At 43.6% G+C, this 27,857-nt stretch overlaps 1 protein-coding gene across 2 annotated transcripts in view; it reads right to left on the bottom strand.

Annotated features, from left to right (window-relative positions):
* Positions 1 to 12,070, bottom strand: part of EVI5 (ecotropic viral integration site 5) — a 294,360-nt gene extending 282,290 nt beyond the window's left edge. The window contains exon 1 of one of the 2 annotated variants that reach the window (XM_063625474.1): positions 12,049 to 12,070. The gene's annotated coding sequence lies outside the window, so the exon portion shown is untranslated. The remainder of the gene's footprint in view (positions 1 to 12,048) is intronic. The other variant, XM_063625476.1, reaches the window with a different exon arrangement.
* Between the last annotated feature and the right edge of the window lie 15,787 nt (positions 12,071 to 27,857).

A 27,857-nucleotide genomic window follows, 5' to 3' on the forward strand; every position in this document is an offset into this window, starting at 1 on the left:
AAATTATATACCTTAAATGCAAAAAGTAGCAGATGGGTGCAGTGGCTCACACTTGTAATCCCAGTACTTTGGGAGGCCAAAGAGGGCAGATTGCTTGAGCCCAAGAGTTTGAGACCAGCCTGGGTAATATGTTGAAACCCTGTCTCTACAAAACATACAAAAATTAGCCAGGCGTGGTGGCAAACGCCTGTAGTCGTAGTCACAGCTACTCAGGAGGCTGAGGTGGGAGGACTGCTTGAGCACAGGAGGCGGAGGTTGCAGTGTTCTGAGATTGCACCACTGCACTTCAGACCCTGTCTGAAAAAAAATTTTTTTTTGCAAAAAGTAAAATAAAACTGCTATAAGGCAACACAGAAAAATATGTTCATATTCTCAGGTTAGGCATTGATTTCTTAAACAGGACACAAAAAGCAGTAACCATAAAGGACAAGATTGATAAAGTATACTTCATTAAAATTAAGAATCTCAGGCTGGGTGCAGTGGTTCATGCCTGTAATCCCAACACTCTGGGAGGCTGAGGCAGGTGTAGGTGTATGACTTCAGCCCAGGAATTCAAGACCAGCCTACGCAACATGGCAAAACCCCATTTCCACTAAAAATACAAAAATTAGCTGGGCATGGTGGTGCTCACCTGTAGTTCCAGCTACTTGGGGGTTGAGACAGGAGGATTACCTGAGCCTTGGGAGATCAAGATTGCAGTGAGCCGTGATCGTTCCACTGCACTCCAACCTGGGCAACAGAGTGAGATTCTGTCTCAAAAAAAAAAAAAGGCCAGGCACGGTGGCTCACACCTGTAATCATAGCACTTTGGGAGGCCAAGGCAGGCGGATCATGAGGTCAAGAGATCAAGACCATCCTGGCCAACATGGTGAAGCCCTGTCTCTACTAAAAATACAAAAATTAGCCAGGCATGGTGGCACACACCTATAGTCCCAGCTACTCAGGAGGCTGAGGCAGGAGAATTGCTTGAACCCGGGAGGTGGAGGGTGCAGTGCGCCGAGATCGCACCACTGCACTCTAGCCTGGCAACAGAGTGAGACTCCATCTTACAAAACAAACAAACAAACAAACAAAAACACACACACACACACACACAAATTAAGAATCTCCAGGCATGAAAAAAACACCATTAAAAGACTGAAAAGGCAGGGCCGGGCGCGGTGGCTAAAGCCTGTAATCCCAGCACTTTGGGAGGCCGAGGCGGGCGGATCACGAGGTCAGGAGATCGAGACCATCCTGGCTAACACAGTGAAACCCCATCTCTACTAAAAATACAAAAAATTAGCCGGACGTGTTGGCAGGCGCCTGTAGTCCCAGCTACTCGGGAGGCTGAGGCAGGAGAATGGCATGAACCCGGGAGGCGGAGCTTGCAGTGAGCCGAGATCGCGCCATTGCACTCCCGCCTGGGAGACAGAGCAAGACTCCGTCTCAAAAAAAAAAAAAAAGACTGAAAAGGCAAAATACAGACTGAAAAAATAAAAATGCAATACATATATATCCTAGAAAGGACTCATATCCAGAATAAAGTATTATAAATCAAAGATAAATAAGTATATCAACGAAAACTGGGCAAAAAGACTTAACAGGCACTTCACAAGAGGAAATATAAATGGTCAACAAAAGATATTCAACCTCAGTACCAGGAAAATGGAAAATGAAACCACACTGATATATTACTGTACCTGTACTAGACTAGCAAAAAAAATTTCAACTGACAAGCACCAGCAAGGATGTGGGGTAACCAGAACATCCCCCGCTAATTGGTACAACCACTTTGGGAAAATGTTCAACAATATCTAATACTAAAGTTTTATCAGCCACATACCTATAAAACCAACAATGCCACTCCTATGTACATACTCCAATCTAGTAATGTTCTATTTCTTGATCTTTGGTGGTTCACTTAGTAAAAATTCATTACCTGCAATGTTTTTTGTTTTTGTTTTTTCTGAAAGACGGTCTCACTCTGCCGCTCAGGCTGGAGTGCAGTGGCATGATCAAGGCTCACTACAACCTCGACCTCCCCAGCTCTGGTGATCCTCCCACCTCAGCCTCCTGGGTAGCTCGGACTACTAGCACACACAACTACACCCAGCTAATTTTTGTATTTTTAATAGAAATGGGGTTTTGCCACGTTGCCCAGGCTAGTCTCAAACTCCTGGGCTCAAGTGATCCACCTGCCTCTGCCTCCCAAAATGCTAGGATCACATGCGTGAGCCACCGCACCCAGACCACCTGCACATTTAGAATTGTGAACTTTTTCTCTATACTTCAATAACTTAGTTCTAAGATTTATTTGACACAAAGTTCTCGGAAATCGTAAAGTTATCATTTTAGAATAGAAAAAAGAGCTTCTGGGCGGGGTGCGGTGGCTCACGCCTGTAATCCCAGCACTTTGGGAGGCCGAGGAGGGCAGATCATTTGAGGTCAGGAGTTCGAGACCAGCCTGACCAACATGGTGAAACCCCGTCTCTACTAAAAATAAAAATAAAAAAAGAAAGAAATTAGCCGGGAGTGGTGATGTATGCCTGTAATCTCAGCTACTCGGAGAATATATCCAGCCTAGGCGACAGAGTGAGACTCAGCCTTAAAAAAAAGAAAGAAAAAGAAGGCCGGGCACGGTGGCTCACGCCTGTAATCCCAACACTTTGGGAGGCCGAGGCAGGTGGAACACGAGGTCAAGAGATCAAGACCATCCTGGCCAACATGGTGAAACCTCGTCTCTACTAAAAATATAAAAATTAGCTGGGAGTGGTGGTGCGGGCCTGTAGTCCCGGCTACTCGGGAGGCTGAGGCAAGAGAATCGCTTAAACACAGGAGGTGGAAGTTGCAGTGAACCAAGGTCGCCACTGCACTCCAGTCTCGCGACAGAGTGAGACTCCGTCTCAAAAAAAAAAAAAAAAAAAAAAAAGAAAAGAAAAAGAAAAAAGAGCTTCTGGTACACTGGTGAAATTCTACTAACAAAATTTTAAAACAAAAAAAAAGTTACTAACATACATCAGCTCAGAGCACAGATTAAAAACTAACAGCAGATCACTTTTCTTTAACTTCAGTAAGCACTGGAATTCATTCTTTCGGCAAAGAAAGGAGTTTATTATTCAACACTGTAACCCAAAGAAAAGATACCACTTCAAGAAAATATTTCTTTTCAAAAGCAGCTCTATCAGCAATAGATAGGAGGAAAGCGAGGAAACCATTCCAAAAGACTTGGTTAACTCCTGGGTGAAAGGATGCCAAATGAGATGATCTAAGAAGCCCCAAAGACAGACAGACACAGGGAAATCACAGCAACTCTTTTGAGTGCAAACACCAACACCACAATCCAACCTACCGGAAATCCTGAGGTTAATTTGAGGCTTGCCCCACTAGTCATAAAGTGATTCAGGGATGGCTACAAACCCTTCTCAAGTGCATTCTGGACCTGGCACATCTGCCTTGCCCATCACCAGCCTGGAGACACGCCATGCGCAGAATCCCGGAGGCCAAATAAAGACGCCAACTTTGCAAGTCAGGGGCGCGAGGGCTCTCGCCCCTCAGGTCCCCAGAGGGAACCGACTTCTGGCCTCGAGGGTGGGGTGCAGGGTCAGTGTCCTCCACGGGATTTACGAGGACGTGCCCGAAGCTGCTCCATCCCTCCACCGCCCCGGGACGCCACAGTTAGACCCGCCGACGAGTTTCTTCCCCAGCGCCCACGAGAAGGAGGGCTGCGGGCGGCGGCGGCGGCGACAGGCGAGGAAGCGAGTGCAGGGAACTTAGGCCCTGGCGGGGCCGGGTGTGCCCGCCCCGCTCGCGCAGCAAAACTTGCGGCGGCCCCCGCCCGCCGCGCCTCGGCCCAGCTGTGCGCCAGCGGAACACGGACTCACCGCCCGCCCGGCCTCCCGGCCCGCCCGGCCTGGCGCAGCGCCCCTCACCTTGGAAACGTTGAGTAGACTTCGCCGTAAACATTAACTTCCCATCCAGCCGGCAGCCGCGCCGCCGCGTCTCAGCGCCTCGGCCCCGCTCCTGGCTCCACGGTCGCCCGTCCCGCGTTCCCAAAAGCACCACGCTCACTCAGAAGCCCAAGGCCGCCTCGCGACCCTCACCTACCCCTCCCGGCACCGCCGCTGTCGGAACCGCAGCCAGCCCCTTGCCTGCTGGCCAGCTGGTTCCTCCCGGGTCCGGCCCGGCCGCGTCAGGAGAGCCGAAGGCGCAGGCGCGGTAGGGCCTTAAAGAGACCCGGCCGCCTCTACCGCAGAATGGGTTCGAGCAGCTTAGGGGCCGGGCGGGCCGGCCGAGAAAAGGAGAAGGCGAAGGGATTGGACGGAGTGCAGCGGGGGCGGGGAAATCCCTCTCTCCCTCCGCCTCTCTTTCAAAACACCAGCCCCCAGTCCTGCAAGTCGCCGACTTCCCCGGCCACTTGAACCGCCCCTTCCATGTTAAAGCGGTAGAAGACACACCCCCTCGGGGGCCTGAAGCGACCCCGAGCTTAGGACTGCAGGCCTCGCGCTGCCGCGCCGCACCGCCCCGGAGCCTGACTTCCAGGCCCCTGGCACGCGGTGCAGACGCGCATGCTTCGGAAGGCAGCCCCGAGCTCCCCCAGAGGTGTCCTTAGGGCACTCTCAAAAACAATAATCAACGTGTAAATGACACTTGTAATTGTAATGTACTCTTACACGTCTCTACGCACTGGGTTTATGCAGACTCCTGCAGGGGGCAGAACATGGGCACGAATATGTAAGATTCAGCCGGGCAACCCTGCAGCGTCAACGAAGACGTTCTTAGAAGGAAAGTACTTCGTTTGGGACGCAAACAGCCTATTAATTCTGGTTCAGGAAAAGCAGGCAAGAAAAATTAAAAAGGCAATACGGATTACTTTAATTATATGTTTAGAAGTGACAGCCGGGCGCGGTGGCTCACACCTGTAATCCCAACACTTTGGGAGGCCAAGGCGGGCGGATTGCCTGAGGTCAGGAGTTCGAGACCAATCTGGCCAACATGGTGAAACCCCGTCTCTACCAAAACTACAAAAAAAAAAAAAAAAAATAGCCCGGCGTGGTGGCGTGCGCCTGTACTCCCAGCTACTCTGGAGGCTGAGGCAGAGGAATTGCTTGAACCACGGAGGTGGAGGTTGCAGTGAGCCAAAATCGCGCCACTGCACTCCAGCCTGGGCGACAGAACGATACTCTGTCTCAAAAAAAAAAAAAAGTGACAAAAATTATAATAATTAGCAGCACAAGAAACTCCAAAATTATTTGTCTAGAAATTAGATATCCCTAGTTATTTTCTAATTTAAATTTATAAGACAGAATTCGCAGATGGGTTTCCACTGAACTAAGCATTTCAGAAAAAAAAAAAAAAAAAACCTTACTTTTTTTTCAACAAGATTAGGAAATACCAAGAAATAGGAAGTAAAGCCATGCCCTCCACCCAGCTAAAAACTTTGAAAACTTGAACTTTTATCTGAGGCAAATGTTTGCATAACTTTAGGTTGTGCCATTATTTAAAGAAATTTCAATTAACAAGTTTATTGCAACTCAGGCCGGGCGCGGTGGCTCACGCTTGTAATCCCAGCACTTTGGGAGGCCGAGGCGGGCGGATCACGAGGTCAGGAGATCGAGACTATCCTGGCTAACACGGTGAAACCCCGTCTCTACTAAAAATACAAAAAATTAGCCGGGCGTGGTGGCTGGCGCCTGCAGTCCCAGCTACTCGGGAGGCTGAGGCAGGAGAATGGCGTGAACCCGGGAGGCGGAGCTTGCAGTGAGCTGAGATTGCGCCACCGCACTCCAGCCTGGGCGACAGAGCGAGACTCCGTCTCAAAAAAAAAAAAAAAAAAAAAAAAAAAAGTTTATTGCAACTCAATCCTTATATAAGAAAACTAAGATACATCCTTGATAATGTACCTCTCCCCCTCTTATATTCCATCCGTCAGCAAATTCTGTTGGTTTTTACCTTAAAAACCTGAATCTGTCCTCTCCTATCTCCTCCATCACCACCCTAGTCTAGGCTACCTTCACCTGGGGAGTGGGGGTGGAGGGATTACTGACCTAGTCTTCTTGTCGTTTACCCATATCCCCTTTACCCCCTCTCTAATCTCAACACAACAGGCAAAGTGACTTTTTCAAAATACAGTGTGACCCTGTCACTTCCCAGCCTAAACCACTTAAACACCTTCCCATTCTCTTAGAAAAAACCCTTCTAACTAACCAAGCCCTGAATGGCCAGGTGCCTTGCCCACCTCTCCAACTCTTCTCACTGCTCAGACCAATTCCACCCTGCTCTCTGTGCTCCAGCCACGCTGGCCTCTTTTATTCCCTACTTACCAGCTTCCTGGCCTCAACAGAGCTTTTGCTCATGCTTTGCTCTGTGCCGGGAAAGTTCTCCCAGTCCTCATCCTTTGACAACGGCTCTAGTATCTACCTCTGAGAAGCACCTTGTGACCTCCCTATGGTGGTCTCTTACTCCTTTCACATCGCATGAAACTGTAATTGGGTAATTATATTGGTGAATTTTTTACTATTAGCTCCGTAAGTCCAGGATTTGGTTTTGTTTGTTTCATGGTTGTATTTTCATATTTGTTAAATATATATTTGTTCAGTAAATGAAAATTATAGATGCTAGAACTTAAACTAAATTTGGCATAAAGTCAGAGAAAGGTAAAATGTCACAATCTGACATTTGGAATCAGAGTCTAAAAACTTCAGTTATGTTAAAACTGATTTTATATCATTTTAGCTGGGTTGTCACAAGATTCTTTGGGTAACCTTTAAAACAGTTCTCAAAGAGCCTTTTGTAAGCACCTGAATTAATAATGATAAGACATGGGATAGCCCACATAAAACTAATAACATTGCTTGCTTCAAGAGAGGAAGACTGAGCCAAGCACGGTGGCTCACGCCTCTAATCTAAATACTTTGGAAGGCTGAGGCCGGCGGATCATTTAAGATCAGTAGTTTAAGACTAGCCTGAGCAACATGGCAAAACCTTATCTTTACAAAAAAAAAAATACAAAAAAAATTTAGACAGGTGTGGTGGCAGGCACCTGTAGTCCTGCTACTTGGGAGCCTGAGGCAGGAGGATTGCTTGAGCCTGGAAGGGTGAGGCTGCAGTGAGCCATGACTGTGCCACTGCACTCCAGCCTGGGCAACTGAGAAAGATCTTGTCTCAAAAAAAAAGAGAGAGAGAAGAAGACTGGGTGACTGGTGGGTACCAGCGGGAAGGAGATTTTTACTGCATGCCCAAAAGGTTTAAAATTGTATCTTTTTTTTATCTTCAAGTATGTGAATTATCTATGTGAAGATAAATAAATGACACAAAGTATGTGAATTATCTATGTGAAGATAAATAAATGACACAAAAGAGTGTCATACTGTTCCATTTATTTGAAATTCTAGAAAAGACAAAATTAATCTGTGGCGAAAAAATTCATAACAGTGGTTCCCTGTGGCAGGGGATTGACTGGGATGGTACATGAGTGAAATTTCTGGGTGGTAAAAATGGTCTCTATCTTGATAGGGATGTGAGTTACGTAAGTATATTCACTTATCAAAAAATATGCAGGTAACATTTCAGTGAATGTAAATTTTACCTTAAAAACTATAAAAAATAGTGGCCGGGCATGGTGGCTCACACCTGTAATCCTAGCACTTTGGGAGGCCAAGGTGGGTGGATTGCCTGAGCTGAAGAGTTCAAGACCAGCCTGGGCAACACGGTGAAACCTCATCTCTACTAAAATACAAAAAAAAAAGTTAGCCGGGCATGGCGGCGTGTGCCTGTAATCTCAGCTACTCGGGAGGCTGAGACAGGAAAATCGCTTGAACCCGCGGGGTGGAGGTTGCAGTGAGCTGAGATCGCACCATTGCACTCCAGCCTAGGTGACAGAGTGAGAGACTCCGTCTCAAAAAAAACAAAACAAAACAAAAGTAGGCAGGACATGATGGCTCATGTCTGTGATCCCAGCACTTTGGGAGGCCAAGGTGGTGGATCACGAGGTCAGGAGTTCAAGACCAACCTGGCCAACATGGTGAAACCCCATCTCTACTAAAAATACAAAAAAAATTATCCAGGCATGGTGGCAGAGGCCTGTAATCTCAGCTACTTGGGAGGCTGAGGCAGAGAATTGCTTGAACCCGAGAGGTGGAGCTTGCAGTGAGCCGAGATCGCGCCACTGCACTCCAGCCTGGGCAACAGAGCAAGACTCTGTCTCAACAGCAACAACAACAACAACAAAAAAACATAAAAATTAAATAAAATTTTAAAATCTAATGGCTAACACCTGGTTGAGCACTCAACACATATGGGTATTGGCTAAGTCTATATACATACACTATTTCATTTAATCCTCATACTGTCCTCATGGGGTAGGTATTATTATCATAACCCCCTTGCATATGAAGAAGCTGAAATTTAGTAAATACCAAATAACTTACCTCAATTTATACCCCTGGAAAGTGGTGGCAGAGCTTTTAACACAGTCAGTTGAATGCCAGAAGTGGTTAAACATTAGGCCCTGTAACACTTCTCTGAAATTGTAATATTTTGGTTTATATACATTACTCATCTACTAGATCAAGAGCTTCACAATGATTGAAATCATATTTTGTCTTTTTGTTTGTTTGAGGTTTGTGGTTTCATTTTATTTTATTATTTTAAAAGCCTGGGTCTCACTATGTTGCTCAGGCTGGACTTGGACTCCTGAATTCAAGCCATCCTCCTGCCTCAGCTTCTTCTTTTTTTTTTTCTCGCTCCGTCGCCCAGGCTGGAGTGCAGTAGCAAGATCTCGACTCACTGCAAGCTCCCCCTTCCGGGTTCACACCATTCTCCTGCCTCAGCCTCCCGAGCAGCTGGGACTACAGGCGCCCACCACCACGCCTGGCTAATTTTTTGTATTTTTAGTAGAAACGGGGTTTCACCATGTTAGCCAGGATGGTCTCAATCTCCTGACCTCGTGATCCGCCCACCTCAGCCTCCCAAAGTGGTGGGATTACAGGCATGAGCCACCGTGCCCGGCCTTCAGATAGTTTTATTTGCGGTAAATTCAGTGAGCAATTCAAAGTTTTCTATGTTCTAATACTGTACACCCTTAGCATTGATTTGGGTCACTGTCTGGGAGGGGAACCCCTCTAAACCTGGCAAGGGTTAAACCCTGGAACACCATGCTCTAAACTGCCAAAGGTGTTTAAGTCAGTCATGTTAGCTTCATTGTTCACAGAAAGGAAATGCAAGGGAGACAGTCCTCCGAAAGGCAAAAACAACCCAAGGTACAAAGAAGGAACTCACCAGAAAAGTCAAACCCACTGTGAACAGTATTCCTCCCTCACCCTGGGCACCTGTATTTGGGAGCTTTTTTAGAGAACTAGACCATCTCAATTACATCCTAGGATTGCACTGTCCAATACAGCAACCACTAGAGACACTAGCAACATGTGACTATTTACATTTAAACTTAAGTTAAGCCAGGCATGGTGGCTCATGCCTGTAATCCCAGCACTTTGGGAGGCCAAGACAGGAGGATCGCTTGAGGCCAAGAGTTTGAGGCCAGCCTGAGCAACATAGTCAGACCCCATCTCTACAAAATAAAAATTAAAAAAATAACCAGGTGTGTTGGCACAACTGTAGCTATTCTGGAGACTGAAGTGGGAGGGTCACTTGAGCCCAAGAGGTGGAGGTTGCAGTGAGTTAAGATCATGCCCCTGCACTCCAGCCTGTGTGCCAGAGTGGGGCCCTGTCTCAAAAATAAATAAACTTAAAAGTTCAGTTTCATAGTCACACTCACATACTTCACGTGCTCAATAATAGCACATGTGTGGCTAGTGGCTACTGTCTGACAGCACAAATATAGAACATTTCCACTCATCAGAAAGTCCTATTGGTAGCACTATTAAAGAAAAAGGAGACATAACACTCCATTTCAACTCCTACTAATGTTCAAAACTGTTTTGTTTTGTTTTGTTTTTTAAACGAAGGCTAACAATGAAATAGTGACAGCCTATCTTACTAGGTTCATTACTTTCTACAATATGAATCTGAAAGGTACTCAAATAAAAAGCTATGGCCTCCATGCACTGGAGTTATAAGAATAGCTTTAACTTAGCAGGGCATGGTGGTGTGCACCTGTAGTCCCAGCTTCTAGGGAGGCTGAGGTGGGAAGATCACTTGAGCCCAGGAGGTGGAGGTTGCAGTGAGCTGACATCGCGCCACTGCACCGCACCGCACCCTGGGCAACAGAGCAAAATCCTGTCTCAAAAAAAAAAAAAAGAATAGCTTTAACCTCACCACTTTACCTCTACCATATTCATTCTTTTTTTTATCTTTTTTTTTTTTTTTTTTTTGAGACGGAGTCTCGCTCTGTCACCCAGGCTGGAGTGCAGTGGCGCGATCTCGGCTCACCGCAAGCTCCGCCTCCCGGGTTCACGCCATTCTCCTGCCTCAGCCTGTAGCTGGGACTACAGGCGCCCGCCACCATGCCCGGCTAATTTTTTTTTGTATTTTTAGTAGAGACGGGGTTTCACCGTGTTAGCCAAGATGGTCTCGATCTCCTGACCTCGTGATCCGCCCGCCTCAGCCTCCCAAAGTGCTGGGATTACAAGCGTGAGCCACCGCGCCCGGCCCATATTCATTCTTTAGAAGACTCTGACATCATCTTAGGAAAGAACATTATTAAGAGACACACAATTCTGTTTATCTTTTGATACTTGTGCACAGGTAGAGACTAGATCTGCCATGATTATGGGAAAGAACAAGCTCTCTGGATCTAGAGCTCAGACATCACTTCTATATGTGATACTACACATTAACACTGTCAGCCCAAAAAACTTTTGAAATTGAGCCACCAGAATGGGACATCAATAGTGTGCCAGCTTCTACCCTACCCACCAAATGGAGAAATTCATTCATTTCTTGACTTTCCAAAATGCTTGTTTTAAAGCAAGATAAAATTTGGTGGTACTAGAGTTAGTAATTCCACTTAAACTATCCAATTATCTGGGAACTAGTAACTTCTACATTAATGCAAGTGACTAGACTGTGTTCTTGCCAAAATGTGATCAACCCTTTTGATCTCTTCGAGCTCCAATCTTCTCATTCATAAACTGGAGATAATAATATCTACTTAAGCACTGAAGTGACAGTTAAGTGGAATAATATATACCATGTGTATAACAAATATTCAAAAATCATAGCTATTGTAATTGCTATTTTCCAAAGCCGCAAAGCACCAATATGCAAAAACAAAAAGACAAATAAAAAAGACTGAATTAGAAGAATCCTGATTTTGACACCTGCTAATAGTCTGGCTTTTAACCTCTGTAAGCTTCAGTCTCTTCATCAAGCAAATAAAAATAAGAGTCCCAATCACAGATGTGACGTGAGATGTGTTTTTATTTCATGTGAAATTGTCTAATTAAAGCCAGGTACAAACATCAGCTAATGTTAATTAGCAGTCTCTCCCACCTCCACCAAAAAAAAAAAAAAAAAAAAAAAAAAAAGGATGAGGTGAGGAAACTATTTTAGGAACATGATACTTTACAGAAAAATTAATGTAGCTTTTATTATGAACTGTGTTCCCAAACACGACGAGAGGCAACACTTCCGAAATCATCATTGAGAGGCCATGGAACCATCAACACTGTCACCAAATAGAGTTTGTGAACAAATGCTATGGTAACCAGTCATTTTCTTCTTCTCCATATGAGAAATTTGAAGCCCATACAGACACACTAGGTCTCCTCTGTGAATGTATATTCAAAGAAACGTAAACAGCAGCCAATTACAGCTAGGAGAGAATTTCGGCAAGTGTTGAATTACAAAAAGCCTATTACTAAAATACCTTTCTCGCAGGTATGGAATTAAACCTAACACTTCATAAATTTTGTTCATCACTCGAATGGCTGCAATACAATGAAATAACAGTCTTAAAATAAAACTGAAGAAATGTTAACAAGCTGTTCCTGTGTTTTGAAGATTAAGCGAAATATACAAATCCTAACACAATAACAAATTATTTTCTGTTACAGCAATTACATTTTTGTAAGTTTTAATATAAAATCAAACATCGTTTTACACATTTACCTGTTTTCCACTAGGGTTTCTAAAGGCAGCAGTCATTTTGGTGGTAACCATGATAAGCAGAGAAGACAGGGAGACTGGGGATTTGAATTGAATTTATAGCTGACTCATATGGAGTGTTAACAACGACATTGCCACTGGGATCCACCCATTTAACACCCTTTCAGTTCCACCTTATACACTTGTTAGGTAGTAGGGAGCTGGGAATGTGGAGGACTAGGAATGCTGAATCCAAAGCCTTTTGGTCCTAGGTATGCTAATTGATTTTGGTTTTTCATTCCTTCTTTCCTTCTTTTCTACCCTCCCTCCCTCCCTTCCTTCCTTCCTTCCCTTTTCCATCTTCCTTCTTCTTTCCCTCCTTCCTTCCTTCTAGGACTTGATTTATCTCAGAATGACATTATAATTGTTATTGTGTTTGAGTGCCGATGCTGAGGCATTGGCTAGAAACTTCTATAATTAGGTATTTTCTGACACTAGACAAAATTATTAATGTGGTAGAACTTTCCCCTTTGGCTTTTTTTTTTTCATTCTTTACCTGAGGTTTTGGAATTCTGCAGTCTATATTGTGTTCTATTAATGGATGTTGCAGTTGCGTTACTCAGGGGCTATTGAGAGTTTACTATGCAATACAGAAGCAAGTGATATACCTTGTGAGAGGTACCTAAATAGAGAGAAAGCCACTTCTTCAATTCTTTTCTAGGAGATCTGATAATATTGGTTTTAAAGGATTACCTCTCTCATGATGGCTTCCATTTTGTTTTGTTTTTTAAAGACAGGGTCTCGCTATGTTTCTCAGGCTGGCCTTGAACTCCGATGCTCCAGTGACCCTCCTGCCTCAGCCTCCTGAATGGCTGGGACTATAGGTGAACACCCCCATGTTGCTGATGGCTTATGCTTTTAAAGCACTTACCATAGCTGGGCACTGTGGAAGTGCTTGTCATGGATCATCTCACTTAATCTTTATCATAATCCGATTGTTATCCCCATTTACAAGTGAATCCCCAAGCCAGTGGTTGAGAATGCTGAATTTATTTACTCCTTCATTTATTCACAAATATATTAAAGATATTCAACTATGTCAGCTACTTCCCTAAGAGGAAGGACAGTAACTAACATTTTCAGCTCCTACAACATGTCAGAAATAATGTTATGTGCTTCCACATGATGCAACTATTATTTGGCCCATTTAAAAGACAGGGAAGCTATGCCTGGTCCAAAGTCACATCGTTAGTAGAAGGAAAAAGCAAAAATGCAAGCATGAGTCTCTCTTGACTACAAAACCTGTATCATTTGGAGTTATAAAAATGTGGTACCTGTGTTCACACTCTAGTGTAAGAATGTGTAGTCTAGTATAGAAGACAAACATGTGATCAAGTAAATGAACAATAACATTATATGTTCTGTTGCACCAAGATATAATATGGTGGGAACATATAGAAAGGGGATTACCTAGCATGGCTGAATTGTACTATTTTTATTGTCCATACCCCCTTCCATCTTTTTCCATTAACAGGTATAGATGCCTGACTCAAACGAAGCCAGTCACATTACCTTAACTCCCTGATCATACTGATTGATTCAAGGGGTTATGCCTGGGAGAATCCTACCCTGGGGTTTTTCAAACCAGAGCTGGAAAAGTAAAAGCCCTTTGCCCTCTCATTATGAAGCTCTAAGGATGAAACTCTAAGGAGATCTTGGCTGTACTCAGAGAAGCTAAATGAGATGGAGAACATCCTGAGGATATTAAAATCCCTGGTTGCAGTAATCCTGCCTTTCCTAAGCCTTTGCTGTTCTAATCTTTCTTTAATGCTGTGACCTCCCCCATAACCTTCAAAGGAAGGAGAGAAGAAGGAAGGGAAAAAGGAAAGAAGGAAGGACTCATGTACTCATCAAACATTTTTTTGAACGTACTGTACCAGGCATTGTTCTAAGCACTGGAAATAGATACATGTGGTAGACATTCTCTGATTTGACCCTGAGTGATCCTTGCTTTTGACCCCCAATTATCCTCTTTGCCTGGTATTCATTTATGTATCCATGTGTAATCCCTCCTACATCGAATAAGGCTTGTCTGTCTGACCAATAAAATATGGCAAAAGTGACCAATTATGGCTGGGTGTAGTGGCTCATGCCTGTAATCCCAGCACTTTGGGAGGCCAAGGCAGGTGGATCACCTGAGGTCAGGAGTTCCAGACCAGCCTGACCAATATGGTGAAACCCCATCTCTACTAAAAATACAAAAATTAGCCAGGTACAGTGGTGTGCCCCTGTAGTTCCAGCTACTTAGGAGGATGAGACAGGATAATTGCTTGCACCCAGGAGGCAGAGTTTGCAGTGAGCCTAGATCATGCCACTGAACTCCAGCCTGGGCAACAGAGTGAGACTCTGTCTCAAGAAAAAAAAAAAAAAGTGACCAATTATAACCTCTGAGACTAGGTCATTGCACTTTTTGCCTTGTTTTCTTAAATTGCACGCTTTAGGGGAAGCCAGCCACCATATGCGAACAGCTCTGTGAAGGAAAAGAACTAAGGCCTCCCATCAACATTCAGGACCAACTTGACAGCTATGCCAGTAAGCCACCTCAAAAGCAAATCCTTCAGCCCCAGTCAAGCCTTCAGATTACTCCAGTACCAGCTCACATCAGACTGAATCTCATGAAAAACCAAAAGCCAGAACCAGTCAGCAAGCTGCTGCTAAATTCCTATTACATAGAAACTGTGAGTGCACCATTGCACTCTAGCCTAGGCAACAGAGTGAGATCCTGTCTCAAATTTAAAAAGGGTAGGGGGTAGCAAAGGACTTGAACATTTCTCCAAAGAAGACATGCAATAAGCACGTGAGAAGATGCACCACGTTATTAGTGATTAGGGACATGCAAATCAAAACCAAATAATACACCACTTCACACTTACTAGCATGCTATTATGAAAAAAGCAGAAAATTACAAATGGTGGTGAGATGTGGAGAAATGTAAACCCTTGTGCATTGCTGGTGGGAATGTAAACTGATACAGCCACTGTGGAAAACAGTTTGGCAGTTCCTCAAGTTAAAAATAGAATTACCATATGATTCAGTAATTCCACTCCAAGCTAAAAGAATTTAAAACAGGAGCTCAAACAGATACTTCTTCACCAGTATTCATAGCAGCACTATTTACAATAGCCAAAAGGGGAAAACAACCCAAATGTCTATCAAAAAATAAATGGATAAAGAAAATGTGGGCTGGGCGCGGTGGCTCACGTTTGTAATCCCAGCACTTTGAGAGGCCGAGGCGGGCGGATCACAAGGTCAGGAGATCGAGACCACGGTGAAACCCTGTCTCTACTAAAAATACAAAAAATTAGCCGGGCATGGTGGCGGGCGCCTGTAGTCCCAGCTGCTCGGAGAGGCTGAGGCAGGAGAATGGCGTGAACCTGGGAGGCGGAGCTTGCAGTGAGCCGAGATTGCGCCACTGCACTCCAGCCTGGGTGATAGAGCGAGACTCCGTCTCAAAAAAAAAAAAAAAAAGAAAATGTGATACATCGAGGTCAGGAGTTCGAGACCGAGACCAGCCTGGCCAACACAGTGAAACCCCATCTCTACTAAAAATACAAAAAAATTAGTCAGGTGTGGTGGCAGGCACCTGTAATCCCAGCTACTCAAGAGGCTGAGGCAGAAGAATCGCTTGAACCCGGGAGGCGGAGATTGCAGTGAGCCAAGATTGCGCCACTGCACTCCTGCCTGGCTGACAAAGCTAGACTCAGTCTCAAAAAAAGAAAAAAAGAGAAAATGTGATACGATGAAATATATTATTCAGGCATACAGGGGAATGAAGTTCTGCTGCATGCTATAACATGAATGAGCCTTGAAAACATTATGGTAAGTGAAATAAATCCGTCGTGAAAGGACAAATATTATATTATTCCACTTATATGAGGTATCTAGAGTAGTCAAATTCATAAAGAGAGAAAGTAAAATGTTGATTACTAAGGTCTGGGGGAACAAGGAATGAGGAGTTATTGCTTAATGGACAGTTTCTGGTGGGGCAATAAAAGAGTTTTGGAACTAAGTAGTGATGATGGTTATCAATATTGTAAATGTACTTAACGCCATCGAATTAATTATACACCTAAATATGGTTAAATCAGCAAACTTCAGGTTATGCATATTTTTCCACAAAATATACATTAAAAATATATCTATGCACAAAATATACATAAAAAAAGAAAATAATACCTTCTGGGAATTCAGATCATCTTGGAAAAAGAACCTTGATTTGACTTAGTCGAAAAAACAAGTTGAACACATTAATAAATATATATATAATATATATGATACGAGATGGTATGAGTGAAGGAGAAAGGGAGTATGACGAAAGGTTATTACAAATTTATTTTATTTTATTTTATTGAGACAGGATCTGACTGTGTTGCCCAAGGTGGAATGAGATCAGAGCTCACTGCAGCCTCAACCTCCTGGATTCAAGCAATCCTCCCACCTCAGCCCCCGAGTATCTGAGACTACAGGCACATGCCACCATGCCCAGCTAACTTTTATTTTTCATTTGTTTGGGTTTTTTTTTATTTTTTGGGTTTTTGTTGTTGTTGTTGTTGTTTGTTTGTTTGGTAGAGACAGGGTTTCACCATGTTGCCCAGGCTGGTCTAGAACTCTTGAGCTCAAGAGATCCAAATGCCTCAGCCTCCCAAAGTGCTGAGATTACAAGCATGAGCCACTGTACCTGGTGGTTATTATAATTTTAAACAGGACAGTCAGGGAAGACCTCACAAAATAGGTGGTGGGGGCTGGGCACAGTGGCTCACGCCTACAATTCCAGCACTTTGGGAGGCCAAGGCAGGTGGATCACTTGAGCTCATGATGTTCAAGACCATCCTGGGCAAGTTGGCAAAACCTCGTCTCTACAAAAAATACAAAAATTAGCTGGGTATGGTGGTGCACGCCTGTAATCCCAGCTACTTGGGAGGCTGAGATGGGAGGATGGCTTGAGCTTGGGAGGCAGAGGTTGCAGTGAGCTGAGATCACACCAATGCACTCCAGCTGGGCAACAAGAGCGAAACTCTGTCTCAAAAAAAAAAAAAAAAAAAAGGTACGGTGGGCAAGTAAGCCATATCTGGGGAAGAGCATTCTAAAGAGAGAACAGCAAGTACAAAGGCTTTGAGGCAGAAATGCGCTGGGCATATTCAAGGAACAACAAGGAGACCAGTGGTGTGGTTAGAATGGAGTAAGCAAGACAAATACTAGGATATGAAATCAGAAAACAGAATCAGATTACATAGAAGGCCCTATAGGCCTTTTTAGGACTTTGGTTTTTATTCTAAATTGGATGGATAAGCAAAGTGACATCTGACTCCTATGGGGTGTGTGTGTGTGCGTGTGTGTGTGTGTGTGTGTTTTAAGAGACAGAGTCTTTTTTTTCTTTTTTTTTTGAGACAGAGTCTTGCTTTGTCTCCCAGGCTGGAGTATTTTTTTGTAGTTTTTAGTAGAGATGGGGGTTTCACCGCGTTAGCCAGGATGGTCTTGATCTCTTGACCTTGTGATCCACCCGCCTCGGCCTCCCAAAGTGCTGGGATTACAGGCGTGAGCCACCGTGCCCGGCCAAGAGACAGAGTCTTGCTACATTGCCCGGGCTAGAGTGCAACAGCTCTTTACAGATGCAATCAAAGCACACTGCAGCCTCCCAAGTAGCTGAGATTACAGGTGCATGCAGCTGTGCCTAGCTTTCTGACTCATGTTTTATGTTTAAAAGCATTGGCTGCTGTGAAGTAAATTCTCTAGGGGCTAGGGGTATTAAACCTGGAGACCAGTTGGAAGATATTGAGAGATGATGATTGCTTGAACTATGGTGGAAAGTGCAAGTGATGAGAAGTGATTAAGTTTGGATATATTTTCAGCCAACATGATTTGCCTTCAGACTGGCTATGAGATAAAAGAGAGAAAGCAAGGTTAACTTTGAGATTTGGGGCTTGGGCAACTTGAAGGATGGAGTTGCCATTTACGGAAACTGGGAGGGAGGAGCAGGTTGAAAGGTTGGGTTGGGTTTCTGTCATATGCAATCAAGAGTCCTGACCAGCCTGGGCAACATAGTGAGACCCTGTCTCTAAAAAAAATAAAAATAAACATTTAGCTGAGCATGGTGGCTAATTTTATTTTATTTTACTGAGAACAGGGTCTTACTGTTACCCAAGGTGGCACTTGTAGTCTCAGCTACTCAGGAGGCTGAGGCAGGAGGATTCCCTGGGCCTTGAGTTAGAGGTTTCAGTGAGCTATGATGGCATCACTGCACTCCAGCCTGGGAAAAAAGGGAAAGAAAAGAGTTCTGACTAAATACTTGAGTAGCCAGAGGAACAAAGTAAGTAATGTTTGAGGCAGATCTTAGTGAACAAGAATTCCATTCTTTCTGTTAGGGAATGAAGTGTGTGGGTGTAGTTAATGCTTATTGAACTATCTTTGGAATCTCATCTGTTGGTCCATCTGTATATGTATATTCTATATGCTGTATCATTGAGCTTTTGCTGGTTATGCTACATTAACAAAAGCCCCAAAATCTTAGCAGCTATACATACAGAGGTTTATTTTTCATTTGCATTTTCTTTTATGACAGATTGGCTGTGACTCTGCCCTACACAATCTATTTTATTTGTTAGATGGTAAAGCTATAATACTTGTATAATTGTTAAATGTGGTATCAGTATTTTCATTCATTCATTCATTTAACAAATATTTATTCGATATCTGTTTCATGCAAGACAAGGTCAAGTACTGAGAATAGAGTGGTGAATAAGATAGACAAAATCTGTAATTTCCAGGAGCTTATATTGAAAATGAGATTAAACACATACAAAATAATCACAATAACAATAATGAATGCTATATTCGCAAATAATAGCTGTAAGAGATTTTGGTACCTTTTTTAAGTTAGAAAAATATAAAAATTATTAAAACTAAAATGGCCAGCCGGGCACAGTGGCTCCCGCATGTAATCCCAACACTTTGGAAGACCAAGGCAGGCGGATCACGAGGTCAAGACATCGAGGACATCCTGACCAACACGGTGAAACCCCGTCTCTACTAAAAATATGAAAATTAGCTGGGTGTGGTGGCACGCGCCTGTAGCCCCAGCCTGGCCAACATGGCAAAACCCTGTCTCTACTAAAAACACAAAATTAGGCGGGTGTGGTGGTGTGCGCCTGTAATCCCAGCTACTCAGGAGGCTGAGGCAAAAGAATCACTTGAACCTGGGACGCGGAAGTTGCGATCTCAGCCGAGATCGCGCCACTGCACTGCAGCCTGGCAACCGAGCAAGATTCTGTCTCATTGAAACAAAAAAAAAGAAAGAAAGAAGAAAAAGAAACCTAAAATGACCAGGTGTGATGGCTCACACCTGTAATCCCAACACTTTGGGATGCCAAGGTGGGAGGATCGCTTGAGCCCAGGAATTTGAAACCAGCCTGGGCACCATAGAAAGACCCTGTCTCGCGCCACTGCACTCCAGCCTGGGTGACAGAGCGAGACTCCGTCTCAAAAAAAAAAAAAAAAAAAAAAAAAAAATAAGAAAGACCCTGTCTCTGCAAAAAATAAAAAATTAGCCAGGCATAGTGGTGCATGCTTGTAGTACCACCTACTAAGGAGGCTGAGGTGGGAGGACTGCTTGAGCCTGGGAGGTCAAGGCTGCAGGGAGCCAGGATCATGCCACAGCACTCAAGCCTGGGTGACAGAGCCTGTCTCAAAAAAACAAAATCTAATCAATGTAGACCTGAAACTATTGTGTAGAATGCTATTGTCTATATCACATCACATCAGCCCTTTAAATGACTTAACACTTATTTAGGTATGATCCATAACGTTTTCCTGGTAATTAAGTATACCTAAGTACAATTAAGTATAAAAGAGTTAATGCCTTGATAGGAATATTATAAAAATTTTAAAAAGATAAATAAAAAATAAATAAATAAAGAGCAAAAACTGTAGCTTTGTGAGTCTCATTGTCTAATTCAAGTCACATTGAACATCTAGAAATAATTCTGAACACCATGTAATTCACTTAATACATTTTGCCTGAACGCCCAACAGATCTGAGTTACCAACACCTGTATGTAGCCAATAAATTGACAATCTTTATAAATTATCACCTATGACTCCATCCACTCTACCCACTTATTTTTTTAAACTTTTATTTATTTATTTTTATGTATTTATTTATTTATTTTGAGACAGAGTCTCCCTCTGTTGCCCAGGATGGAGTGCAGTGGTGCGATCTCAGCTCACTGCAACCTCTGCCTCCCAGGTTCTAAGCGATTCTCCTGCTTCAGCCTCCAGAGTAGCTGGGATTACAAGCACACACCACCACGCCAGGCTAATTTTGTATTTTTAGTAGAGACAGGGTTTCACCATGTTGGCCAGGCTGGTCTCAAACTCCAGACCACAGGTGATCCACCCGCCTCGGCCTCCCAAAGTACTGGGATTACAGGTGTGAGCCACCGCACCTGGCATTCTTTTTTTTTTTTTTTTTTTTTTGAGACGGAGTCTTGCTCTCTTGCTCTGTCACCAGGCTGGAGTGCAGTGGCGCAATCTCAGCTCACTGCAACCTCTGCCTTTTGGGTTCAAGTGATTCTCATGCCTCAGCCTCCCGAGTAGCTGGGATTACAGGTGTGAGCCACCACACCCAGCTAATTTTTGTATTTTTAGTAGTGACGGGGTTTCACCAAATTGGCCAGGATGGTCTCCATCTCCTGACCTCGTGACCTGCCCGCCTCAGCCTCCCAAAGTACTGGAATTACATATATGAGCACCGCACACGGCCAATTTAGTTATTTATTATTTATTATTTGTAGAGACAGGATCTCACTATGTTGCCCAGGCTGGCCTGAAACTCCTGGCCTCAAGAAATTCTTCTGCCTCAGCCTCCCAAAGCACTGGGATTACACGCATGAGCCACTGCACCCAGCCTATTTTTTAAAATTATAACTATTTCTTTTACATTTTTATCTTAGATCTTCCCACACCTATACCACAAGAAAAATTCTGAATCTATCCAAAGTTAGAAACATTGTAATAAAACTGAAGAATATCAAAGAAAACATCTCAACAGCAGCCTGAGATAAATGAATAGCAGACGTAAGAGCAAATAAAGCAAGCTAGAAGACGATAAAGTAAGATCATTAAAAATGCTAAGAAAAAGTAATTGTTAGGCTGGGCATGGTGGTTCACTCCCGTAATCCCAGCACTTTGGGAGGCCAAGGCAGGTGGATCACCTGAGGTCAGGAGTTCAAGACCAGCCTGACCAACATGGTGAAACCCTGTTTCTACTAAAAATACAAAACTTAGCCTGGCGTGGTGGCGTGCACGCCTGTAATCCCAGCTACTCGGGAAGTTGAGGCAGGAGAAGCACTTGAACCTGGAAGGTGGAGGTTGCAGTGAGCTGAGATTGCACCACTGCACTCCAGCCTGGGCGACAGAGTGAGACTCTGTCTCAAAAAAAAATTAATTAAAATAAATAAAAATAATTGTTAATGTAGAATTGTGTGCCCATTCAAGAATGGTGAAATTAGGACCTTTTTGGATAAATAAGAACTGTTTACCACAAGAGATCTGCACTAAGGGAATTTCTAAAAGGAATACTTTGGGACAGTGCTTTTCAAACTTTAATGTACATACAAATCACTTGGAGATTTTATTAAAATCAGATACCGATTCTGCATTTCTCATAATTGCCCAGGTGATGCCAATGCTGCTGGCCTTAGAGCCAGAGCAGCAAAAGAGGTAAGAAGGAAAAACTTAGTTGGAAGGTAGGAGATGAACTAATGAGCAAAGGTATAGATAAGCATGTAGTTAAACCTAAAGAAATATCTATATAACAATAAACATTTCTAATTTGGAGGATTAAGAAAAAGAACTAAAAAACTGGAAATAATAAATCAACAGAGAGTAACTACGTAATGAAAATCTACCAATTCACCAAGAACAAATATAGCAACTCTATTTTTAAAACATTGTTATGGAAATAGTCAAACATACACAAAAATAGAGAGAATAGTATAGTACAGTGGTTCTCAAACTTTGGCATGCATCAGAATCACCTGGAGAGTTTGTTAAAACACAGATTGCAGGGTCCTGTCCCCAGAGTTTCTGATTTAGTAGGTGTCAGGTGGGATCCAAGTATTTGCACTTCTAGCAAGTTCCCAAGTAACATTGATGTTGAGAGACCACACTTTGAGAAACCCTCATATGATGATGAACCTCTAAGTACTACCATCCATTTTGGCAATCTTGTTTCAGATATTTCCCCAATTGTTTTCAGAAGGTGGAGGTGGTGAGTGAAAGGAACTGGATTTTTTTTTTTTTTTTTAAGACAGAGTCTTGCTCTCTCGCCCAGGCTGGAGTGCAGTGGTGTGATCTCAGCTCACTGCAACCTCTGCCTCCTGGGTTCAAGCAATTCTCCAGCCTCAGCCTCCTGAGTAGCTGGGATTACAGGCGTGCGCCACCATGCCTGGCTAATTTTTGTATTTTTAGTAGAGACAGGGTTTCACCATATTGGCTAGGCTGATCTTGAACTCCTGACCTCAAGTGATCTGCTTGCCTCAGCTTCCCAAAGTGCTGGGATTACAGGCACGAGCCACCACACCCAGCCTGGAACTGGAGTATTTTAAAGCAAATTCTGACAGCATATCATTTCACCTGTAAATACTTAAAATTTTTGTAAACACAGTAATTAACAGTCTTAATTTATTATGTGAAGATAGAATCCTATATCCAACATTTTGAAAATATTCATTCTTCTAAAGCACACATAGAACATTTATAAAAATTAACATGAGACTGGGAGTAGTGGCTGATGCCTGTAATCCCAGCACTTTGGAAGGCTGGGGAGGGGCAGATGGCTTGAGCTTAGGAGTTCAAGACCACCCTGGGCAACATGGTGAAACCCCTGTCTTTACAAAAAAATACAAAAATTAGCAAGGCGTGATGGTACATGCGTGTAGTCCCAGCTACCCAGGAGGCTGAGGTGGGAGGATTGCTTGAGCCTGGGAGGTCAAGGCTGCAGTGAGCCAAGATCGCACTACTGAACTCCAGTGAGACCCTGTCACAAACAAAACAAAACAAAACAAAACTGGGGATTTTTGAATCTCAGGTTCTCCCATTGTCTTTCCTTAGGGAATGCCCCTAACTCTCAGTTACTCAATGCCTGGGAAATATAAGTAGGCCCCATCCTGGAAAATGCATGCAAATTGGCATAGTTTTTGATGACCAAAGCTTTTTCTCTCCCAACTTTAAGGAACTGCTTCAACTCTGCATGCTTCGCATTCATTTCCAAAGTGTTCTGATGCTTAGGGTGGGAAGGAAATGTTTCAAAGTTCATTGGGTAAGTTTCTCTGCCCTCTTCCAGCCATACATCCTTTTTGTTTTGTTTTTTTAATCTGATTAAAGAAATATTACATATTAATTGTGTAAAATGTGATTACACAAAAGCACAAAGATTCAAATCACTTGTAACCTAGCTGAGCCAATGGCGGGTGCCCGTAGTTCCAGCTACTAGGGAGGCTGACACAGGAGAAACTCTTGAGCACAGGAGTTGACCACAGTGGCTATGATCATTTCTGTAAATAGCCATTGCACTCCAGCCTGGGCAATATTGCAAGACCCCATTTCTAAAAAAAAAATCACTTCTAATCTCATCACCAAATGATAATCACCATTGATGTTTTGGTCTTTTTCCTTTCTATTTCATTTCTGAGTATATACATACATATAATTTATTTGTTTATAAAAAATGGGATAATGAAAAAAAGGAATAATAGATATACTTCCTCATATATAGAAAGAGAGATTGAGAGAGAGAGAGAGAGAGAGACAGAGTTCCCCAGGCTGGAATGCTGTGGTGCAATCTCGGCTCACTGCACCCTCCACCCCCTGGGTTCAAGTGATTCTCCTGCCTTAGCCTCCCAAGTAGCTGGGATTACAAGCCTGGGGCACCATGCCTGGCTAATTTTTGTATTTTTAGTAGAGATGGGGTTTCACCATGTTGGCCAAGCTGGTCTTGAACTCCTGACCTCAGGTGATCCGCCCACCTTGGCTTCCTAAAGTGCTGGAATTACAGGGGTGAGCCACCACGCCCAGCCATTCCTGATATATTTAAAGCTATTAAATTGAATGAGATCTGAGATCCCTAAGGGTGTGAGTATAGATGGAAAACAGAAGTTCAAAGGCTGAGTCTCAGCTAGAGCACAATTAGAGGTTGGAGGTAAGAGGAGCTAACAGACTGAATGGCCAGTGAAGTAAAAGGGAAATCAGGAGTGTAGTATCTGGGAAGACACACAGAAAAAAATACACCGAAAAAGGTACTACAAGAATATTGAGTTGGCCAGGTCCAGTGGCTCATGTCTGTAATCCCAACACTGGGAAGTCGAGGCAGATGGATTGCTTGAGGCTAGGAGTTCAAGAGCAGCCTGGGCAACACAGTGAGACTCTATGTCTACAAATGAAATGAAATGAAATAAAATAAAATAAAACTGAGTCATTGCTACTGATGGGTCAAGAGAAATGACCATTGGATTCAGCAACATGGAAATGTCAACCAAAGGAAAAAAACACTAGAGAAAATGATCTCTAAACATGTTGAGTTTACGCAGGAATATAAATAAGGATTCTAATCTGGAATGCACAGAATGGCAAGCCACCTTTCCGTGAGAGACGAGTGAAAGTAGCTTTTATTAGCAAAATAGAGATTTACATAAACTGCCTAGAAACAGAGTTCATTGGTTCCAGAGGTTCAAAGCCAGAGTTATTGTCAGTTCATTGGTGGAGATGCCGTTGCCGGGCAAGTGTTCTTCCAAGAACATCTTATCTGAGTTACTGCATTTCTAAAGAATGTCTAGTGATAAACCTTATCGAAACAGGACATGCTGGCTGGCCTGGTGGCTCACGCCTGTAACCTCAGCACTTTGGAATGCTGAGATGGGAGGATCACTTGAGCTCAGGAGTTCGAGACTAGCCTGGGAAACATAGTGAGACCTCGTCTCTACTAAAAATAAAAAATAAAAAAAAAGCGGGAGATGCATAAAGGATCAGAAAGGGTCTTTAGAAAGTACTAGAGGCCTGTGTGGTGGTTTATACCTATAATCCCAGCACTTTAGGAGGCTTAGGCAGGAGGATCCTTTGAGCTCAGAATTTTGAGGCTGCAGTGACCTGTTTTTGCCACAGCACTCCAGGTTTAGTGACAGAACAAGACCCTGTCTCTTAAAAAAAAAAAAAAGGACTTAGAAACAGTTTTTATCTCAGACATATAGCATGAACTGCCTCTACTTTGGGGCTTCCCAGCCCTAGTTTGTTTGGATATAACAAAAGTGATTTCATCCTGGTATCTGCAACTTTCACAGTAGTCATTGGTGACCATGATAGGACCTATTTTCATGAAATGGTAGAGGCAAAAGCCTGACCGGAGTGAATCCAGGAGAAAACAGGAGGAGAGAGAGTAGAGTCAGAGCAACAGACAAATCTTTGAAAGGATTTTGTTGTACAGGAAAAGAGAAAAATGGAGGAGTAGTTGTAAGGAAGAGTGTTTTTTGTTGGTTTGTAAAGTGGGATAAATAACAGCATGTTTGCACGCTGATATGGTTTGGCTGTGTCCCCACCCAAAGCTCAACTTGAATTGTATCTCCCAGAATTCCCATATGTTGTGGGAGGGACAGGGTGGGGGGCGGTAATTGAATCATGAGTCCTGGTCTTTCCCATGCTATTCTTGTGATAGTTAATAAGTCTCATGAGATCTGACGGGTTTATCAGGGGTTTCCAATTTTGCTTTTTTCTCATTTTCTCTTGCCACCACCATGTAAGACGTGCCTTTCATCTCCTGCCATGACTCTGAGGCCTTCCTAGCCATGTGGAACTGTAAGTCCAATTACACCTCTTTTTCTTCCCAGTCTCAGGTATGTCTTTATCAGTAGCATAAAAACAGACTAATACACATGCTGATAGGAAAATCCATTAGAGAGGGGAATTGAGGGTGCAGTAGAAAAGGGGGAGATTACTGGAGCAACATCACAGAGTAAGTGAGAAGGGATGGGATCTAGTGCACTGGTGGAAGAGTTAGCCTCACAGCCTCATGTGAGAGCGTGGACAATTCCTCTGTTATTACAAGAAAGAAGGCAGGATATATGTACATAAAAGCATGTAGATGTGTGGATATGCTAGGAATTTGTAGACATTCTTTTCTGATTGTGCTTATAATTTCTCAGTGAAATAAGAAGAAAGGTCATCATCTGAGATTGAGGGTAGAGGAAATATTGGCAGTTTGAGGAGCAAAGAGAAGGTATGAAATTGTTGTCTGAGTAAGTTTGTGTCCTCTCCTGACCCAAGTTCATATGATGAAAACCTAATAGCCAATGGGATAGTATTAGGAGGTAAGGCCCTTGGTCGGTGATTAGATCATTAGGATAAAGCCCTCATAATGAGATTCATGCCCTTATCAAAGAGGCCCCCAGAGACCTGTTTTGTCTGTTCCACCATGTGAGGACACAACTAGAAGACACCATCTATGAACAAGAAAGTGGGCCCTCACCAGACACCGAATCCGCTGGCACCTTGATCTTAGACTTCCCAAACTCTAGAACTGTTAGAAATAAATTTCTGTTGTTTATAAGCGACCTAATTTATTGTGTTTTGATATAGCAGTCAGAATGGACTACAACACTAGGAGAATGAAAAAGCAGGCTGGGCTTGGTGACTCATGCCCGTAATCCCAGCACTTTGGGAGGCCGAGGCAGGCGGATCACTTGAGGTCAGGAGATCAAGACCAGCCTGGCCAACATGGTGAGACCCTGTCTCTACTAATAATACAAAAATTAGCCAGGTGTGGTGGCACACACCTGTTATCCCAGCTACCCGGGAGACCGAGGCAGGAGAATCGCTTGAACCTGGGAGGTGGAGGTTGCAGTGAGTGGAGATCACACCACTGCACTCCAGCCTGGGTGACACAGCAAGACTCTGTCTCAAAAAAAAAAAAAAGGAAATTCACTAGAGAAATATAATATAGTAGGCAAAGATACAAATAAGATTAAAACTCAGATTTTGGTCAAATGAACAATATTTTTCTGCGGCTTTAAAACTGCATTTTTCCCCAAATTATTTTTCTTTCTTTCTTCTTTTTTTTAATGCAAAGAGTCTCGCTCTATCACCCAGGCTGGAGTGCAGTGGCATGATGACATCTCACTGCAGCCTCGACCTCCTATGCTCAAGGGATCCTCCTATTTCAGCCTCCCAAGTAGCTGGGACTACAGGCACATGCCACTATGCCCAGCTAATTTATTTTATTTTATTTATTTATTTTTAGATAAAGTCTGTCACCCAGGATAGAGTGCAGTGGCATGATCACAGCTCACTGCAACCTTGAACTCATGGGCTTAAGCAATCCTCTTGCCTCTGCCTTCCGAGTAGCTAGGACTACGGGCTGCACCACCTCGCCCAATTTTTTTTTTTTTTTTTGAGACGGAGTCTGTCACCCAGGCTGGAGTGCAGTGGTGCGATCTTGGCTCACTGCAAGCTCCACCTCCCAGGTTCACGCCATTCTCCTGCCTCAGCCTCCCGAGTACCTGGGACTACAGGCACCTGCCACCACGCCCGGCTAATTTTTTTGTATTTTTAGTAGAGACGGGGTTTCACCGTGTTAGCCAGGATGGTCTCAATCTCCTGACCTCAGGTGATCCACCTGCCTGGGCCTCCCAAAGTGCTGGGATTACAGGCATGAGCCACTGCGCCCGGCCAGGTTAAACTTTTTCAGAAGTAATTTTTCCAACTCCTGACATAATTTCCAATAAATACCA

Source organism: Symphalangus syndactylus, chromosome 12 (assembly GCF_028878055.3).
Source record: "Symphalangus syndactylus isolate Jambi chromosome 12, NHGRI_mSymSyn1-v2.1_pri, whole genome shotgun sequence".
Lineage (NCBI taxonomy): Eukaryota > Metazoa > Chordata > Mammalia > Primates > Hylobatidae > Symphalangus > Symphalangus syndactylus.